Here is a 21,120-nt window from a genome sequence, read left to right as displayed (position 1 = left end):
CACCTTTTATTAACACCTTACACAAAGGTATAGTGAGCAACAGCTAAAATGTGGTTTGCAATGTACAGTTTTCAAAAGTACTTTTCTGGAGGTAGTTTACAGTCATAGCACAGAATAGAGAAGAGCAGACACGTACTTCCAACTTTAAGAGGATCACTTCCATAGTTCTCCTCTGGAATTGTGAGTACAGGAAAGCTGGAAAAAAGCTGGCGAGTAAAAAATGAGCACTGGTTAGCTTCTGAAGGGAAATGACAGTAGTGAAACATATTTAGTATAGCGAAGAGATTGCCAAGGGAGGACATTGTTTATTTGAGGTTCATGAAAGGTATAGACCTCGAGAAAGAAGAGATTTCTTCTGAGGGGAACATGGGAGTGTAACTAATGGACTGGGAGAATTAATGAGATAATAAAATAATTAAGAAAGGAGAAATTTCACCTGAGGCAGTCAAATCTGACATAACCGATAGGAGATGGAATTTCCTAGGTTATACTTGAAGAAGAATTAATTCAAGAAGTGTCAATTGGCTAATAAATCATCTCAGTTGCAATTGCAGAAGAGGTTTGTAGCTTCCAAAAGAAAATTGTGTTTGTTTTTGTGTGTGAAAAGATCACCATATAGTATGCCAAACTCTGTATAAATGTTGGCAGCCAGAACTCTGTGAACAAAGACTGTTTCATCACTTTAAGCAGAGGCATCTTGTAGATTACTGTGCAGCAAGAGTTTTATTTATATGAGCTGTTTTCTTTAATTTTAAAAATCAGTTTCCCAAATGTTTTCTTTCTCTTTCATCATTTATATCATGCTTCCTTATTTTCTTCATTTTTCACAAGCTAAAATCGGCAATAATGCAAATAGTTGTTTCTGTGCGTATTTACAGCTCTCCCTTGCATTTAATCTTTCTTCTCCTCTCCTTCCCTATCATGCTCTTGGTAGCCAAAAAAAAAGCATAAATTACATGGAAGATTAGATGGCTGTTGTCCTCTCTTGTCATCTAGATGTTTTCTCTCTTCTGAAGGGTTGCATCTGTTTTCATTTGGTTTCTGCTTTTTTCTTTTGAGGAACTATCACAGAACATATCTGCAAAAGCGATTACTGGATTTCTGTGTTCAACATGATATTCTGCAGCACAACTAGTGCTATAAATTTAATGCTACATTTTTTAGCATTTTGTCATTTTAGCTTCTTTTGTACTAGTTTTCTTGCAGTTGTAGTCCCAGACTTCTGTCATGCAAAGGGCTGATTTGGCACAAATGTGGGATCAAATCTCTTCTTTAGTTAGGATCCATCACTACTGAAGAAAAAGTCATTTCCAGACTGTTTTTACTTGATATTTTTTGTGATGCAAAGAATCTGCAGGATTTTTTGGAGACTGCTGTATTTACAGTCAACATCAGAGTTGCCAGTAAGTAGTCAACAAGCCCACTATGGAATGGGAGTGACATTATCAGTCATCTTTTCTCCTGTCTAGACTTGCAAGCAGGGGAAGTGCATTCACTTGTCTGAGCTAGTGTAGGATGTTGTATGTGTACATAGATAAGAAATTACCTCTATTTATGGGAAGAAATCTTTCTTTCCTTTTGAACTGGCAGGCTGAGCAAAACGGTTACAGCTCTCCTTTAAGTAAATGTCAGATTGATGCTAGTCTTGCCCCAATCAAACCTTAAAACAGTTATTATCGCTAGACAAGGTGATTTCTGTTCCACTGGCTGGTTGGCCTTCCTAGACACTGCTTCAGTTGTTCCTTTGAAATTTCCATTGAAAAATTTTGAGTTTAGCATGAGGCAGCATTTTGAAGGTACTGATTTTTGCAATTGCCTGTTGTACTGGTAAGGTAGGGTTAGTATTGGTTAAGCATGCCACAGCAATAGTTTACTTTTTGTTTTCTTGCTGCGCAGAACGATCTGTGCTCTTCTGTGGCATTCTCTTCTACTTGAAAAGCTTGACACTAAGTGGATATATATTTTTAAATACAGACAGGAAAGCTATTATTTTTTATTTAGCTTTTACTGTGTAATGGAATTTGTGACAAGGTTATTTGCTTCAATATAATTTTGTGTACTGATTAGTCTTCTTTGGAAAGGGCCTTGAGGCATGTTGCACAAAAAAAGCTATATACGTAGGGAATGGAAGGGTAAATGACCTTCATTTAAATGCAGTCAAGTAATCATTATCAAAGTTTTAAGCAATTTGAACTGCCTAACAGGAGGTATGATGACAATAATTGCCAGTGTCCTTAAAGGACAGCTGTACCCATTTGATCACTGCCACATGCTTAAAGTTCATAAGAGGAAAACCACTTTTCACAATCCCTAAGCACTATCTTAGGGGATATCGTAAGGAAACAAACAAACAAACAAACAAACAAAAAAACCTAAACATGGAAAAAACAGCACAAAATGGATATTTTGGAGGTCTGTAGATGTAGACCAAAATAATTTTATCATATACCAGTATAGATGTCAATATCAGAGGATGAGAATGAAAAGTCATTAGTTAAAATAAAGGCACAGGAGAAGAACTGTGTGAAGAAACTGTGTTAGTATTTAAATAGAAATAGAGCAGGTAATGCATATTTGCAGCTGAATGGTTTTGCCAAGCTAGAATGCCGAGCTCTGTCACACTGTTTGGAGCTTAACCTGGGAACACACCAGTGAATTATGCTGAAGAACTGAGCAAAAATACATTGATATTTCTATTTAGTCCTTTCTATATTTGAAGTTTTCTCAGAACATATCCACATGCAGACATATGCAGGCGGAAAAAAACTGTGTCCATTCTCTGAGATGCACAGAGAGGAGCAGCCCCAGTATCGAAGGAATAGTTCATTCCTCAGTGTGGCTCTGTGCCAGGTTGATGTTTCCCATCTTTCTCTTAATGTTCTCATCACTGGCATAGTCCCACCAGTTTTCCTCAGACTGAGAAGAGCTCTGTAACCCTTCTGAGATGTGTATATAAAATACAAAGGAGCCCAGGGAATCTCAAAGTCCAGTCCCCTACTGTCACCATGTATCATGCTATAAAATGATAAAGCTATGTCTTAACATGAGCTAATTATTTTGTCCTTCAGGACTCTGGTTGGCTGTTCGATAATGTTACTGCCCTGGGAGTTACAAATCTTCTAATTTGCAGCATAAACTTATTTATAGCTGTTTTATTCTTATTTGTTCCTGTACCAATGTTGTCTTTTCACTTAAATAGTTCATCTCAAGCGTATATGCTTTGCTAATGCTTTTTTAATTATCATTATTTTTATTATTTTTTTTAGTGTATTTATTTATTTGAGAGAGGAATCATATTTCTATTCAGCCTGGGCAGGGCAGAGCAAGACAACTTCTTTTATTCTCTGGGAATGTAGACTCTTCATGCCCAGTGTCACCTCTATAGGTCTTCTCTGTTCGTCCAGTTCAAATTAATCTTCTTTGAAAGAAACAGAATTACAGTTCTAGTAAGGTTTCATTGTGCAATGACATTAATGCTTTCAGGAAAAAAAATATTGTTTATGTTTTACAGCTGCATAACCTTACATTGCATTAGTTGGTGAAAGTCCATCTTTTGCTCAATTTATCCATTTCAGATTTTTTTCTGTTCCCTTCTCCTCGTGTTTAAGTTTGAACTTGCAGCAATTTTTTCCACTGCTAATTTTTAATTTGTACAAATTTCCATTCTTTGCCCATGTTTACATGGATCATGATATTTTTCCTGAATGATATTGTGATTTTTCTCAGTGCTGATGTCGCATTTTAATTCTGTGCAGTCTGCAGATGTCTATTGTATGTTCCTCCTTCTTATTTAGCTCTGAATTTAAGGGATTTTTGAGACTGGTTTCCGAGGAATTTCAATACCAAACCTCCTCCAGCTCAGTAGCTGCCCTTTGAATACTCCCTGTCATTATACATCTTTAAGTAATTCCTTAACAAATTTTCAGGTTTTTTACACATTTGTCTTTCCAGCTGTTAATACATAAGGCAATCTATATATACAGATGTGCAGTTATATGAGTCAGTAATTTCCTTTGCTAAAACCCAGCCACATTATCAAAGAAATTAGCTTGATAATTATTAAATTGGTAAACCCATTGTAAATTGCACTCTGCTTTTACATATATTTATGTATGTATGTATAGATTTAAGCCTTGAACTAATACAAATAATCTAGTCTGGATCAATTCCCTTGTTCTGCCTTCTTCAATATTGGTGCTCTTTCCCCCAGCCCCCTTTAAGTCCAGATATAATCTAGGAGTTCTATTGCATAATTTCTAGGACTGCTCCAACACACTTCATTTTTTTTTCCACTATGTCTATTATTTTGACATGACCAGACTGTTCTATCCAGCATATCCCTTTTTATGTCTTCACAGTCTATAAAGTCATCAGACACCCTTTAACGTCTATTTTTGTTTTTCCTAAAGAACACATGCATTTTGGAATCTGCGTTCCAGTCCTGACTGCTGTTTTCAGTTGCTCTCCTGCAATTGCTCATTCTACATCCTGCAGCACTTCAGACCTTTCCATTTTGTCAGTTTCATTCCTTATATTCTTAGATCTTAAAAGTATTTCTCAGTGATTGGATCCAGTTTCCTAATTAGTCGCTATGAACCATGATGTTTTACTGATGATTGTTCACAACAAAATCAGTATTTTCTTCTAGATCTCCATCTTATTTCCCCCCTGTTCTTTAAGCCATTGTTGTATCCTTGTTTTCCTGATTTCCCTCTTCCTTTGAATGAAATCCAGATGTGCAAAATATGTGCCTATGCCAAAAATCTTCCTTTTTTTTTTTTTTTTTTTAGTTTACAGCTGATATATGCATAAATGTGCACTCATTAATGGAGAAGGAGGAGAGACCTAAATAGAAATTTAGGAAATAGTAAATGCAATTTTTATTTAAAAAAAAAATATTTAAAGGGAATTATCCTCTATTTTTGGAAAGTTCTTTTCTGTTTCATATATATATATATGTGTGTGTGTGTGTCTGTATATATTTAATCGTAAAAGATTCCAGTGAGGGCTTCTGGAAAACTACCATGCATCTTCCACATGAAAAAAAAAAATATCGAATAAATAGGACATATGCATAGATATTTCACTGTCATTACTTAATGTCAGTGACATGCTTCAGAGTTCTTATGCAGTCTCCCAGGACACATCCTGTAAACCAAATGAAGCCAGAGCATATTCTCAAAAGTGGAATGAAGCCCACTGACAGCCATGCAAAGTGTCTCTTGTCCTCAAGGCTGGAAACTGGAGCCTGTTCTACTTTATTTGTTGATATAAACTGTTATTTCTCAAGAAAAAACAGTATTTTCTAGTTCCTATCTGTGTTCAGAGAGTATTTTTTTTCCCCACAACAAGTAGAGAGAAATGTTTGTTTTCTTCTTAATTAGTTAAGAGTAACTGATAGTAACCATGGTAGGGCTGAGGGATGAAGATTTATGCGTCAGCTGTTAAATTCCCATGCTCCAGCATGCTTTGCGGTCAATTACTTGAAGTTACTGCATGGAATGGAGAGGAGGAAGGAAAGCATTCTGCGTTAGTGAAACAGACACTGTCCCAGATTCTGTGTGGGAACCAAGGGTTCATTACTATTAGGAATGTCATTTCTGCATTCTTGATTAAAATTCTTTGTTCACTCAACATGCCCACAGTTATTGTCTACAAATGGTTCATACCAAGTCTACTTTATTGTCTTCATCTCGACAAAAGTGCTGCCATCATCTCCTTGGCCATCTCCTGTCTTCTCTCCCTCTTCTCTCTTCTCCTATGGTATAAACCAGCCCTTTCTAAATGAACAGCTTTTGAATGGAGAGGGCGATAATTTTCAGTAGAAAAATATGAGAATTTTATGATGCAACTTTGAACCAAACAGATTTTGCTTGAGCCTTCTGAGAATTTCTCACCACTCTTTCTAGGTGAAACTGTACTTATAAGATTATTTTAGCATCAAAACACAACTGCATTTAATTCCACTGGATTGCACTTTTGTTACTTTGAGCAGACGTTGATGCATATACCATCTCTGTGGAGTTCCAAAGGAGATTTAAGAGACAAATATCGTAAAACAAACATGTCAAAATAAAAATGCAATTATAAGTCAATATGTCTGGTGACTTAGGTTGAAAGAAGAAAGGGAAAGTCAATAGAAGCAGAATGTGTGTGCATTTGTAGTCATAAAGGGGTTTACCTATTTTTCTGTGCAACGGTTCTGCATTATAGAATAGAGGAGGAAAGGAATACTGAGGAGCACAATTTTTATATAAGGACACTTTTTACATATAATTAATGGAAAATTTCAGATGCTTACAGGTAGTTTTAATAAGACAATTGCAGGAAAAAAAATAATCAAATATTTCAACAGTGTTCAAATTCTGTGGTTCCACAGGGGCTATCAATCATTTTCCAGAAACATAAGCAAAAAGACATTTCGTTGTAGAAATGGAAAGCAAATTTTTAAACTAACAGTCTAATTTACAACGTTGTTTTTTTTAAGCTCCTTTATTTGATGAGTTTGCTACATTATTTACTATTTTGTATCTTCCGATATACTTAAGAATACCTCCAATGGAGATATGTACTGGATAGAAATCTATTGAATACAATAAGAATTTGCATTTTTTTCACTGTTCTCTATTACATTCTGTATTGTTACGACACATCTATTATCTTTGCTTCACTCTATCCTATTTACGAGAATGACCTTGCTCAAAGTGAAAACTCCTCTGACTTCAAGCTGATAACAGTGTTTCTCACTGAAAAGGTGGTGATGATTTTGACTACAATCCCTGACCACAACAGAAATGTTTGCTTGTGATTTCCTTAATTTGTACTTGTTCGGGGAAACTACTTGTTGTGAAATGTTTGTCGCATAGAGGGTTGGTGGCATTAGATGTAATTTTGACTCTACAGCTGGAACCAAAACTGTTGACCATAGTTAAATATGCCTCATTTAAAGCATAGCGTATGGAGTTGAAACTACAAGCATATCCATGTTGTACAGCTGTGTGATCCTTGATCTCCATGTTGGCGAAATCATTTCATGTACTGAATTGTAGTGTGAATACTGTAAATGGTGCTTCAAATTGATGTAGTTTTCATCAGTGAAGTGGTAAAAAATGAGATTAAGCACAGTGCTTTTCCTGTATAAATAGCTCCTAATGCTACTGTTAAAAGCAAGATGCCATGAATCAGCAGACAAATAAGTTCGTGGAGTTGCTGTGCTTGAAGCAAGTTATCTTAATTCCTCACCTCCAGACAAACTCCAGTTCTTCCTTACAAGTGATATTTTAACTAAGCAGTAACTTAATTTGAATATACAAAGTAGGAAACTGTTATCCTTTGGGAATCAATTTATATAGAGCGGCATTGTCAATGCTGTTTGGGAAGAGTAAATTCAATATATGGTGTCATACATTAGTAACATCTAAGTTATTTTCTAGATGATTTATACTGAAGTGCTAGTGTACACCAGTGTACTCTCTTTCTGAAGTATCTGTAAGCATTTTCCCTTAAAGCATAACTGATCATTTTAGTGATGGCTTGGATGGTACATGGTTGGCTTTTATGAGCGAGTGGTTACATTTTATATTACTTAGAATAAACAAGGTTACATCTTAATAATGCTTTAATAGGACTTTCATTGATTATGTGTCACTCCTGTTAGTTCATAGGAATTTCTATTAAGAATTTACCTGGGTGCATTTTCTGTGATTATAGCAAGCTTTCAATGATTGCACTTCATTCATTCTCTTTAGCATTAAGGTTTTTTGTTTTTTGGTTTTGTTTTTTTTTTTTTTTTTTTTCATTCATCTATAAGATTCTCTTATTTCTCATTGAAGTTTATGGTGGTGATGGGAATGCTGCATGAAGAATTGGAGGGAAATTTGTGCCCTACTATGAATTATGGTAATACATGTGTATGCCTGCTTGTTGAGAGAATATTGGTGGCTTTTTTTTCCTTAAACATCCAGAGTCTTTTCAAAATACAGCATACAGTGCAGCAGTTCTATCAGATACTGTTTGTAATATGCTTGCATAAGACTCTCAAGGCATAAATCTTCAATGCATGGGAGTTGTTTTATATCATAGGCTTTCTATAGACTATGCTAATTTTACGGAGTATGTCAATCTGATAATTTGAGATTGGAATTTTAGAGCATATGAGTGCACTGCTGTGCAAAAGGTGAGATCTCTGTATTTGATGTTTACTTGAATTGATCTATAAAGTTATTTTTAGAAGTTACATTCTCATAACATCTACATAACCTGGTTTACTCTAATCTGATTTTTCCAAGCTTTTTAAACAGTGCTGAAAATTACTTTAGGGAATAGATTTGCTTTCAAACTGAGTTTTCAAAATAAAGTTGGGGTCATCGTGTTCTTTAAGAGATTGGCTGAATGCCACTAATAGTATGTTGTGACTGTTTTTAAATCTGACAGTTGGCTACAATGCACTTGGGTATCTTCCAACTTTATTGTCAAGCCAAGGTATGATTTCAGAAGAGATGCTATCTGGCATTCACGTAAGATATTATCATCAATTAAAAGTAAGATGCACATCATCTTTTTTTTTGCAGATTTATTCATTAAGTTCTTGTATTTGAAGCCTTGTATTTGAAGTCAGTTTGGAAAGATGTATTTTATTTTTACATGTGAGATTGCAGTTTAGTAGCCTTTAAAATTTGATATAAATATCAATAAATAAGCAAAGATTTATGGAACACATTTAGTATCTTGGTTATAAAGGATGTTTTAAAATATGTTTTCAAATTAAAATAATTCAGTTTAAAAATGTCTAATTGATATAGCGATATGAGAAAGGCGAGATTTTTAGGCATAGATAATATCCTTCATTAGACTAATGGCTATAGCTGGAAACATTGAGTAAGTGTTTGTCTGTTACATCAATTTTATGAAAATAATATCCAGTATCATCACTTTTTGATATTTTATAATCAGACTAAACACAATATTGTGCCTGGTCTAACTGCACTTCATGGCCTGGAGGGGACACTGTGAGATGTCCCTTCCTAAAAAAAAAACAGGAATATGTCAAATGTATGCTGCTAGTGCTACTGGAGCACTACATGGAAGGTTGACCATGTAAGTAGCAGGAAGCCTTTGCCTCTGAGAGGGGGCAAATATTAGTCAAAATGTAATTTTGCACCAGCATGTTCCAGGCTGCTAAGGGACATGAAATAAAGAATGCTGCCAGTACAGAACGTATCACATCCAATGGTGTTTTGGTTTTGTTTTTCAAACAACTTTGGAGGATCATACTGTTGCATAGAAAAGAAGCCTTTGAAACTTAAATTTCTCAAGCAGTTCTTTTTCTTCATAAGCTTTGTTTACATGTTAACTCTTGCTTATCTGTGAGCAGATAATGTGTTTTTTCCTGATTATTATTATTTTTTTTTTGTACTCAATTAATTTGTCATTGCAAACTACAAAAGTCAACATTGCTTAACATATTGTTTTTTTCCTTCTTTTCCACAGACTGGTTATTTAAAAGTAAGGTTTAAGATGGTAGGTCTATATAAAAAAACGTATGCACATCAAATTGAATTCTCTACTAGCGTATATTCATTTGTGTGAAGGGCATAGTGCTCGAAGAAAGTTGGACCAATAGTTGAGTTGAAGAGCAATCTACCATGCTCTACTGCTGTTTTTTAATCTGGTGAACTTGGGCCGTGCTATGTAGGTTGGTCTTCAAAGCATTAAGCATTTGTGAACCAGTTTATTCAAGCTCATGAACATCAGAAAGCTAAACTTTGTAGGACTATCAAGAAGACCTTTAAAGATATTCAGACATCGAAATAAGGAGATTCAAATCCCTACTGAGGTTTTGAAAATCTGGTTTCTATGTTTGAGGGCATGTGTGTGAGTCTTCAGCAGCTGTGAGCCAGTCTTTGGATGTGGAGACTGCACATATATATTGGATCTGAATATTGGTGAGTGGGATCTTTTATTCTAAAGGACAGATCTTGTGGCTGCACCTAGAGATAAGGGGGAGAAGCAGAGCTGACCTTTTTGGCTCTGCACAGCTCATGCTTTGGTGCAGATGGGGCCTGCAGGGCCACAGGCTGGAGAGATGACTGGGGCAGTGTGGCTGACTGAAGCATAACATAAAATAATTTGCAAGTCTGACTTGCTATTCTGGTGGAGTGGAAGTTATTGGCACACAGTTTCAGTTGTGAGGTGAATTAACAGTGGAGATCCAGTATTTGTACCTAAAACCAGATATGGTTCTGCAAGCCCATCTCTGGCTGTGGTGTACGGCAGCAACAGCAAATATGGTCACACCTCCTATATAACAGCAATGTATTAAAATTTATAGCTTTTATTTGTAAACTCACAGATCATGTGCCACACTGTGTAAAGTGTGATTTTTTTTTTTCTTCTGGTTTAATGTTCAGAGTTAGTGTCATCCTAATTAGTTTCCACTGACAGAATAAATATTGTTCCATCTGTGCACTATTACAGTCAGCAACTGAAGGTTTGAAACACTTGAGCAGTGGATGTCAAGTATTCTGAAAAGGGACTGGAAAGCAACTCATTTTAGATTATTTTGCATATATCACCGTTCAGAAAGAGGTTACGGGAGCAATTCTCATCTGTACTGCTATCCCAAAATTATGCCAAAATTGTGTTCCTTTTTTTCAACATAATTTACTTGCTAATGATCATGAATACTAAAAGGAAAGGATTTCATGCATTATACTAACATAAAAACAATAATACTTTTTTTCTTCTTTTTTCCTACAAGTTTGCAAATGTCTTTTGAAAGACATTCATTATCCTATCGCTGAGACTGGGCCAGATGAACTGACATCCTTCTGTATTAGACAATCCAGAGATCAGAGTAGGCTGAGTAACTTTTCAGGAAACTCCTTCCCTTTGCCAGTACACATACCATTTAATATGAAATGTACATTTATTAAAGGTAACTCTATTTTTTTGAGGTCTTATTCTTGAAAATTTCTTTGACTGAGCTCAAATGAAATTAAGAAACCAATCAATACTGTTTAGAGTTCCTTTTGATGTTGTTTTTGGAGGACTTTGGAAACTTAGACAAGAGAGAAAATAACAAAGCTCTCTGCAAGATGTGTAGTTAGTTTGTGGCTGCAAGTCTGTCTGACATTGAAAATATTTCTTGTGAGTAATAATCCTTTACTTAATGTGATGGAATTTTTCCAGTTCAACTTCTTGTCCTTCTTGTAGCTTGATTAAACAAATTAATTTTTACATAATTGGAAATCAGCACAGCTCTTCGTGAAGATGTCAGTATTTAAAAAATACTCTTAAAAGAACATTAACATCTCAACTGTTTAAAAAGAGACAAATCCCAGTGTCCTTAGCAAATGCTGTAGGCTATGTAAATCCGATTACCCAAATTCTTTCTTGGTTGAAATAGGATCATATCTTCTGATATCTATGAAATATATAGCTAATGCCTCTGAGTATCCAAAAATATTTAGCAGCTGTATTAATGACTGCAGTTGTCCAGCTTATGTCCACTAGATCTTTACTAGACTTTGTTTTGTATTCTCGGCAACACTGGCGTTGTATAGATGTAAATATTTTGGTAGCAATTATATAACAAGAATGTTTAATTTGCATGAAATTGCTACATTTGAAGTGCATACATTTAGGCATTAAAAGCTGTTGACAATGCCAATGCTCTTTTTCATAGGTATAGAAACCTGTGCGGAGATGCTATTTGTAACTTTTTTTTCCTACGCCGCTTCAGTTATTACATGAAAGAGAAAAAAGATGCAATTGCTATTCTGTGGTTTTTAACAGGCTGAGAAACAGTATGTTTCACTTTGTTTGATGAATATATTAGTTTTGCTCTTAGTAACAGATAAGAAAACTATTATAGACATGTGGGAGGGAAAATACAGCATGCAGTGGGAATTTAACAATTCAGTTTTCTTGAGCGGAAGCTTGTGTTATTCTTTTATATAAATTTTGCTTTATAGATTAAATTATATGGCAATTTTAAGGAGCTGAAACTCATAAAAGAATTGGCCTTAGAGAAATGTTATTCTACATCATGTTTAAATAATTAGACTTACGTCTTACTGAAATATATGTTATTTGGATTTAAAACGAGATAAAAGCGTGAATATTGGCATGATTAGGAAATTATATTGTGTCATGGTGAGGTTGATTGATAGATAGCTGAATGAAAATGAATGCAAAAGCTTGTAGAAGTAAATGCATAATTTACTACCGCTTGGGCAAATGTTTGTGTGTTTACTTGAATTATGGAAGAGTTATGCAGACAGGAAGAGGCATCTTTCCATGTTTGGTTTGTGCATTTTACCAGTACTGCTGTGAAATCAGTCATAAATGGAAGAATAAGCTCTCACTGAAACACAGAACGCTTTTACAGTTTCACAACTCTTTTTCCTTTTGCCTTTTACACCAGAAACAAACAGGTAAACAAAAATGGAAACCTAGCAGAATTAAGTAGGCACTGAAAGGGTACACTAGCATTAAATGTTGGCTACCTGGTAGAGAATCCTTCTTTACTTAAGCTTTTTTTTTTTTTTTTTTTTTTTTTTTTTTAATAGCTATTTCTGTAGAAAAATATATCAGCCAAAAGAGATGCACGTCTGAGAAAATTATCTTAGAAATCATTTAAAGGTTATAGTTAGAGAAATGCCTTTCTATTACTCTTAAACCATTTTATTGATTTTTTTCACCCCTTTTTCCATTTATTATTTGTCCCCTAAAGGCTTCTTACACATTGAAGTCCACAGTGGAACTCACTAGTGGGGATGAAGCAGAGAAACCACTGCAGGATTCCCTATTTCAAAGCTGAACCAATATTCACCATTGACACATTCATTCATCTGTGCAGGGTCATTGGAAATCCTCTTTCTCTAGTTTTTCCTTCCCTTCAGGGAGCAATGCTTAAAAGAGCAAACCCCTGGTGTGAGGAGATAGAAGGATTCTCAGCGTGGCCAGTGGTGCCAGGAATTGAATTAAAGTTGTCCATTTGCAGATGACTGTACAGTCAGCTCCCAGCATATTCTCTATGGAGCTCGATGCTGATGTTTTATTTGAAATGCTGTTGGTGGCACTTTGTTGTATTAAAAAAAAAAAAAAAAAAAAATCAGGGTAAAAAGTCATTTCTCAAAAATAAGGAGAAAAGCTGAATTTAAAAATGCGCGTGATTCCTGCTGTTCCTTTTAGGTCTGGAGGTTGTTAAGGATCATGTGCCAGAGAGGTAAATAATTACAGAATTTACTTCTTTGGGTAATTTAACACTTGTCACTTATTCTGCTATTGCTGACATCTCTATTTTGGCATAAATCAGATTTTGACATTACTAAACCTACAATTTTGTTTTTCTTCACACACATTATCTTTTCCATGTGAAAGGCACTGGGAAGATGCAGGCTGCCATGAAATCTGAAATGCCTGCAGTCAACATGAAGACTGCCTCTTTATTTCAGTTTCATTTCCTGTTAATAGGGATGAACCTGGGGAACACATCAGGGCACGTTTAAAGATTGTCAAATGGAGGTTCTGTTAAAGGAATTTGAAGAAGACCCTGTCAGGTTTGAGGATGAAAGGACAAGCATGGTTAACCATTTGGTCACCAGCAATGGAGTGCGTATAGCAGGGGCTTGGTGCCATCTTATCACCATCATGGTGCTGCTCTGACTTGCTGAGGGATTTAATTTTTGTCAGTAATTTCCAGGAAATTGCAGGCAGAGAGTACTTCTGTGAGTAACGGTGTCACGATCTGCCGCCAACATAAATCACAGCCTCTTTGAGGAACATCGGGAAAGGGAAGTGGGAGAATGAGTTGGAGGCTACAAATTACACCAGTGCCTAATTATGCAGCTTTATTCATATGACTGGAGAGAGGCACATGCATATTAGCAACACAGAGGCCTAAATTATAGACATTAATAACAACCTGAGGAAGAGAGCAGGGGAATCATCCAAACGATTTAAATTCTCTGTCATAGCAACTTGTGGCTTTTGATAAAGCTCGGTCAGAAATATAGATTAAATTTTCTTTTTCAACTAAATCACATAGGTGGTATCTTTATGCTGTGTGTAAAGAGGATCGTTGTTCATCCAGTAACTAGTATTTCTGTACTTAGTGTGTGAAGTGTTATAAAGAGGTAACATTACAGGGAGATATTTTAATCTAGTTGAATGACCTTACGGGAGGGGAAGGATTTTCCAAGAGGGGCAGCCCAGTAATGAGGGGGGGGTGTGTCCTAAAACAGCCCAGAGCTCATTCTAGCTTATCAACTACTGCTACAATTCCTAATTTGTGGGGCACTGGTGCTTTTTCTGGGCAGTCTATCATTTAAAGTGCTGTGAGAGACAGTTTAATCATTTTAAGAGTATGCTGTGCAACTGGTCTTGGAAGTGCCAGTACTCGCCTGAGATTTATTGAAAAAACATTTGTAGCATGACTGTCTTACCTTTGAAAAAAGTCAGAATATTAAAAAAAGCAGTCATGCTCAGCAGCAGTTTTCATTGATGCATTTAGGGCATTCCTTCTCTTTAGCAATACAGACCTTTTTAAGAAATGTCATTTCTGGTTATCCTCAATATAAAATGGCCCATCAAAGCTACCTTGGTGCAACCTTACCTCTTAAATATCAGTCTGTGCCCTCTAACCATTTGTTATCAAGTACCTTTTAGTTCAGTCATGGCAAGCTTTGTGCTTAATACAAAGAATGAACAAGACGTGGATATAGCCCTAGGTATTTTTCATTAAATCACATATAGAAAATTATGGAAAATGTTTTGGATGTATATTTGAAAAGGTGGCACAAAGTCTTGGTGTCACAATATGTCTGATGAAAGTAATGCAAAAATTAATAAATAAATAAATAACCAAAATGTTAAATAAGGCCATGGACAAATTTAAAGCCTGCCTTAGTCTTACAGAGTATGTAACAAAGATTAGAGTTGGAAGGTTCTTCCTCTTTTTCTTGCCTTTTTTGGACTTAAGATTCTGAAGTCTTCTTAAGTGTGGTTTCCTTGTTCCTACTTTCTGCTTTTCATTCTCAGTGCGAGGCATGGCTGCAGACCAACTAACCCATGTACTGGTGCTGATGCATTAAGTTTTCACTGGTGGCTGGACTGATGGGTTGGGCTGGGACCTCTCCACATGAATCCCACAGGCCTTTGGGGCTTTGCTTCTTCGAGGACTGTGCTGTATCTCTAGAGTTAAGTCCCTAAGGTGAGAGAGGCAGCTGTGCAACGTGGCCTTCTCTGTACTGAAGAAACCAGAAACATGATTGATAGGTGGTAGGAACAGGATGCTCCTCTGTTAACTTCAAAACTCTCTGCTGTCCTATTTTCTGGCCACCCCTTAGTGCTACTGCTCTTGATTTGGCACAGCTTTAACTTTGAGGTAAAGGACAGTTGCAGAAATGCATGTGATGAACTGGGGGAGGGGAAGGGGAGAAGATCGTGTATGTCAGGTACAGAAGAAAATATGCAGCTGAGAAATCTGTGTCTGTTGGAGGAACTCTCCTGGCCTGCTGCCGGTGAATAAACTTCTAACTTTTATGGAGTATAAAAAGCAATTAGCTGGTTGTTTTTTTTTTTTTTAACATTTTTATGAATAAGACTGTGGTGTCCTCTATGCAGAAATAATCCCTCAGTATGCTGCAATGCAGCAAGGGGGTTGCTGAGAAATGCTTGGAATGTCTGAAAAACATATATTTGGGATTGCAATCGATCTGCATTGGGGTAGCCTAAAATGTGTTTGGTTTTTTTCTGGTTGTGTTCTTCTGTCAGCAAGTTTCCAAGCTAGTCACTATGCCATCACTAGAAATATAAACGTCATCCCTGCTCTGGGAGGGGAAACAGATACATATGTGCAGTTATACATACATATATATTTATAATCTCTAAATTAAAGATTTATATTGTGGCTCTTTAAAAATCCAAATAAAACACAAATACAGAATCAAAACTGTAATAGCGAGGAACATATTTTCTATCTCGTGCTGCGAGGCATAAGATAATCTGCTGCTGAGATCAGGCAGGAGTCCCCCTTCAACCCTGTGTTGTTTTTCATTACACAAGTGGCTGTTTGCATTATGGTTTTTATTAGAACTTGATTGTATAATGACAAAAATACAGAGTTATGTTAAAATAAGTAGATAGTTATGTAGAGGAAAAGCAGAAAACAGATTCTATGAGAAATAAAGTATAAGTCAAATGCTGGTGCATTCCAATACACTCACCCAGGTCCCTCCAAAGCCAAGAAGTATTTTCCTCACTTGCACATGCATTTTATTTATTAACTCTCTGCACCCCCAGGCACAATGAATTTTATAGGACATGGTGTTCTTCATTTTACCTCTTTCATATTTCCATAACCAATTCTAATCAGGGAGGCTGTGTACTAGACTGCTCTACCTTTAGAGAAGGACCTATCAGGTGATTCTGTGTTTTTAAGCCCATCAAGAGTGAGGAATAATACCTGCCGTAATACAAAGAATTCCAGATATGTTGGACAAATGTTCTGATCTACTGAACCTCATCTGTTGTGTTGCTTTGTAAATATGCCATAATAGCACATAACCTCAGCAGTCTGCAGAAGCAGTTTGTGTGGAAGAGTTGGACAAGTGCTTGCTTCTCTTTTGAACAATTAATGTGGATTTTTATTTATTTTTTTTTAATGCCACCAAAAAAGTAGTGCAGAACACTCCAGTGAGACAACTTTATATGGTATTCCATCCAAACCACTCTCTACTCTGAAAAAAATAAAATAATAATAAAAAAAAAAAATCTGAATACTATTGCTGTGAACAAGAGAACAAAGAAATATGTGGTATACTCAAAGGCACCCCATGGATTGTTTATGGTACCTTTTGTTGAAGGGCAGACTGTGATTGATGCTGGGTCCTGCCTGGGAGAAGTTGGGCTGTGATATTGGAATTTCACTGATGGAGAACAGAATAATGTCTCTGCTGCTGTAAGACCGCAGTGGGTTTCATGTGAGCTCCAGTTTCTGCTATTTATGCTGTGTTTTGATAAAGCTGTCCTGAGACAAGCCACTCCAGGGCTCACCTGAGGCTTCAGTGGCAGCAGACATTGCCTCTGGATCTGTCCTCTCCTGCCTGGTGTGCCTCCACGGACACTTCTTGCCCTCTGGTGCCACAGAGGTGGCATCAGCACGTTCTTTTGCTGTCCTTTTTTTAGGATCCTATTGCTTCTTCTCACTGATTCACAGTGTTTGTGGGCAAGTTCTGACTACAGAGTTTAACCTGCTCTTGTAATTTCATCTGCTTCCTTTACTTTCTATGAAATTCTTATTATGAAATTTCTTATGCTAGTATATACCCCTTGTTGATGTGCCACTCCATTGCAGGATAGCAATGTGTAAGTAGTGTAATAAGTAAAAGTTGGTAGGTCCCGATTCTTCTGTGGAAAGTCCTGTAAGAATCTCTTAGAGGAGGCTTTGGAGATCAGGATAAGCAGGGCCACAGATACCAGGAGGAGGATTCTCGATTTTTGTAGAAAGCCAGGTGTTGCTTGGAGTCAGCATCTTAGTTGAACAGACTAGTGTTTTGTAGGCTTGATAAAATACTGATAAATCTGAGGCTGAAAAGTGATTTTTATTTATTTATTTATTTTGTGACAGTGCTCAGATGCAGAAGGACGCTAACGGCTGCCACTCTCCTAGTTTTATGTTAGAAATAAGAAAAGATGCTAACTGTAGTTTTATAATGATGCCTCCTGCAGATGCTATACTGCTGTCAACCTTAGTTTTTAAATTACTAAAAATATTGCAAGGTATTGAAGGACTTATTGATGAGGAATTGATATTTCGGAGCATTTGTGCTTAGTAAAATCAACAGTACAGAATGCGTATCTTGTATCTTAAAGCATCAGATTGTCGCTCACAAATGATGGAAGTTTAATGCATTATTCAGAAGTAGAAGAGCAGGTAGTCCAAAGCAGCTGTGGAGTCTGTTACTTTATTTTCTTTTGCAGTGAGCAGAGAGAAGAGTTTGACTTAAAGGTGCGAGGTTTGGAATTGCGCAGCGGCACTAAAAATGTTAGATCTGAGTACAAATGCAGTTCAGACTTAAGAAACTGGAAGATATTTTGATCTGAAAGCTACAAAAACCCATCTGGGAATGAGTTCTGGGTTTGTTTTTTTTTTCCTTTCCTTTTTACACTTTGTAGTGCAAAGGAGTGCATACCACAAAATCAAATGAAACTGGCATTAATTTGGTAGTCTCACTTCTTATAGTCCTATTGATTCAGAAAGCTGCAAACAGATACAGAGGCTTATAGGCTGCATTTAGGACTAGTGAAGTTTGGGTCTAGGGTATATAAAAGATGTAGTAAGAGCGCTCATTCAGTAAAGGAGTTGTTCTTAGCCTCTTATCATGGAATTCTGATAGAAAATCTCAGTTCAAGAGAATTAAGGTCTGCATCATTTTGTCGGTGGTTTCATTATTGATTGCTCATCTTTATGCACTTCCTTCCAAAGTCTTGGCCGCCGACAAAGCTTCTCTGACAGAATCTCTAGTAAGCACAACAACATTTACATCCCTATGTGTTTCTCCTAGTGAGAAACAAAAAAGTGGTCTTGGTTATTTCTTATTGATAACTTTAAATATTGTGTCAGGCCCAAATCAATCTAGTGAAGAACGTAGCTGTTCCTCAGGATTCACTCTGGGTATTTAATTAGCAGGAGCTTATGTATGCAGTTTATTTTCTTTTTTGCCTCTTTCAGCATTTGTTAGATACTAGTATTGATATGACTAGTGCAGTGAAGTATACATCTAGTTAAATTGAACTTCCTATTGATGAAAACTTATCTCTTGCAGATGTCTGTGTTTTTTGAATAATATATTTTACAATGCTGCATGTTCAGATCTGTGGTGTTTTTTACATTATGAGCTTGGGTTTTTATTGGTATTAAATACGTACTAGGAGTTAATAGTATCTGAAATATGTAGGAAAAGCAGCATTAGTTGTATATGCATACGTGCGTCAATATAAAATCTGCAATATATGATATTATGCATACCTAATTTTATTTTGAATCCAAGCAGTTTGTTCCTTTTTTTTTTTTTTTCTCAAGCATTTTCAACTGTTACTGGGGAAGGAGAACTGACAAGTGTTTCTTCAAGTACCTCTTTTAATGGCCATTTTTGTTCATTATTATTCAGCTGATGACAACAACATTTATTATTTGTATATTAATGACTGGAAATTGTTAGGTGATGGAAGAGCAGTCAAAAAAAGCTAGGTGGAATTAACTTCATGCGTGTCTGGTGGATGATACCTGATTTACAGTTCTCTATGCATTCCCCAAATAAGCTCTCATTTACAGAGCTAAGCCAGTCTAACAGTCTTTTGTGCAATTTTAAAATTTGCTTTGGAAATGTTATTGAATCCCAAGTATCTTCAAATAAATTTTCAGAAAAAAAATACTGTACGGCAGTAAATCTCTGATCACAGCTACCCATTTCTACAGCTTAATTATGACACTACTAAATGTGAAAATCTATTCAGCGCTAGGAACACTTTTCACATTACATTCACGCTAAAGATTGGCTGTTAAGAGCTCATTACTGGTAGTTTTCTAAAGAGCGGTTTATTAAACACTGTTACCTAATAAGCATCTTTGGTGGTGCAAATTGCTGAAAACAGTAATGAGTCTGATTAGACTTCATTTCAATTACGACAGCTTGTCTGGCAAAAAAAAAAAAAAGAAGAAAAAAGAAAAAGAAAGAAAGAAAAAGAATCTCTCCTTGATGCTTTGGAATCTGGCTACAAGGCATTACATGGTTGAAAAGGAAAATGCCACCTCTGTGTTTCCTTTCCACAGTTCAGTAATGAATAGAGAACTGTCCAAGTAGCCGTCCAATTTAATGCATTGCAAAACTAGATGGGCAGCATTGGAGGCACAATCCTGTTTGCTTAAGAATTCTACAAAGGCTTTTGAGTTAATATATCTAAATAGGGTCATATTTAGGTTTCCTCTGCTTCCCTTGTGTAAGAATATAAAGCCATAAGTAAGAGAGAAAATTAAAAATGATTCACTCCTACCTGCTTTGCAGAGGTTATGCATTCCTCTGATTAGTGGAATCCACCTTTCAATTGTTATATCTGTAAATCTTTCACTTGCAATCACAAAACTCTTGCAGCTTTCACAGTACATCATAATTCAAACCATTTATTTTTATTTTTATTTTTTATTTTTTTTACAATACAAACCAAGAGTAATTTCTAGTAGCAAATGTCTCAGTAAAGATTTTCTAGTTTCTCAATTTTGTTTTTGCTGCCTTGTGTATATATCTCTATTAATGTTCAGCTTTCTTTAAGTGATTGCTATATGTTCCTTGCACCTTCTGTAAGAAAAGAGAAGCTTTAATGACAAAAAAGAGAATTTAAACTGGTATTTGATGGATATTTACCAACGTAAAGTTCCTGTAGATAGCATATAGCTTTTTTTAATACTAAATTAATTTGAAGGTAATTTTATAATATTGTTTGATATAAAATTGGATGGAGAGTTTTATAACTAAAATCTTGCCATAAAATATAACTGGAGAAATAGCAAAAGAGGTGTGCAGATAGAAGATGTGGTGCTGCTTAAGGTGGTACACTGGGCTAGTGTGATAGTAACCAAAATTCTGTCCATTCCATTGATAGCACACTTTAGGAAGGTTCTTATTTCTTCAAGTTACCTTATTAGACATAAGAAATGAATTAGGAATTGAGCTCGTGCAGCAAATACCAGAACAGTCTGTATATATGTTAATGAAAGGTTACCACTTGTGTACTTAGGTATATTTTACTTTTCTATTAAACACAGCACAAAACCCTAATGCAGGTGAACATTATTTGTATAATCAGCTAGTGCCTAAATATAAAAACGTAAAGGAAGAGTTGGGGCACATTTATATCCTTCACAGTAAGTTATCAAATTCAGTGGTTCTTCTGACTTCAAACCAGATAAGTGACAGCGGAATCAAACTCATGAATCTTGGAGTCTTAGCATCCAGTATTGACACCAAAAACATTTTGGCTCTTTTCGTGATGTTGCCGTTCTACCTTTTCTTTGAAATTCTTAGTTAGCTGTGATATATTTTATATTGTTTAAAA

The 21,120-nt window shown here is 35.9% G+C and overlaps 1 protein-coding gene across 5 annotated transcripts in view; it reads left to right on the top strand.

The window, feature by feature from the left end:
* Positions 1–21,120, top strand: part of FIGN (fidgetin, microtubule severing factor) — a 100,004-nt gene that overhangs the window by 58,437 nt on the left and 20,447 nt on the right. The gene's annotated exons all lie outside the window — the stretch shown is intronic.

Source organism: Tympanuchus pallidicinctus, unplaced genomic scaffold (genome assembly GCF_026119805.1).
Source record: "Tympanuchus pallidicinctus isolate F22 unplaced genomic scaffold, pur_lepc_1.0 scaffold15, whole genome shotgun sequence".
In the NCBI taxonomy this organism is placed as follows: domain Eukaryota; kingdom Metazoa; phylum Chordata; class Aves; order Galliformes; family Phasianidae; genus Tympanuchus; species Tympanuchus pallidicinctus.
This window is presented reverse-complemented; position numbering and strand designations above follow the sequence as displayed.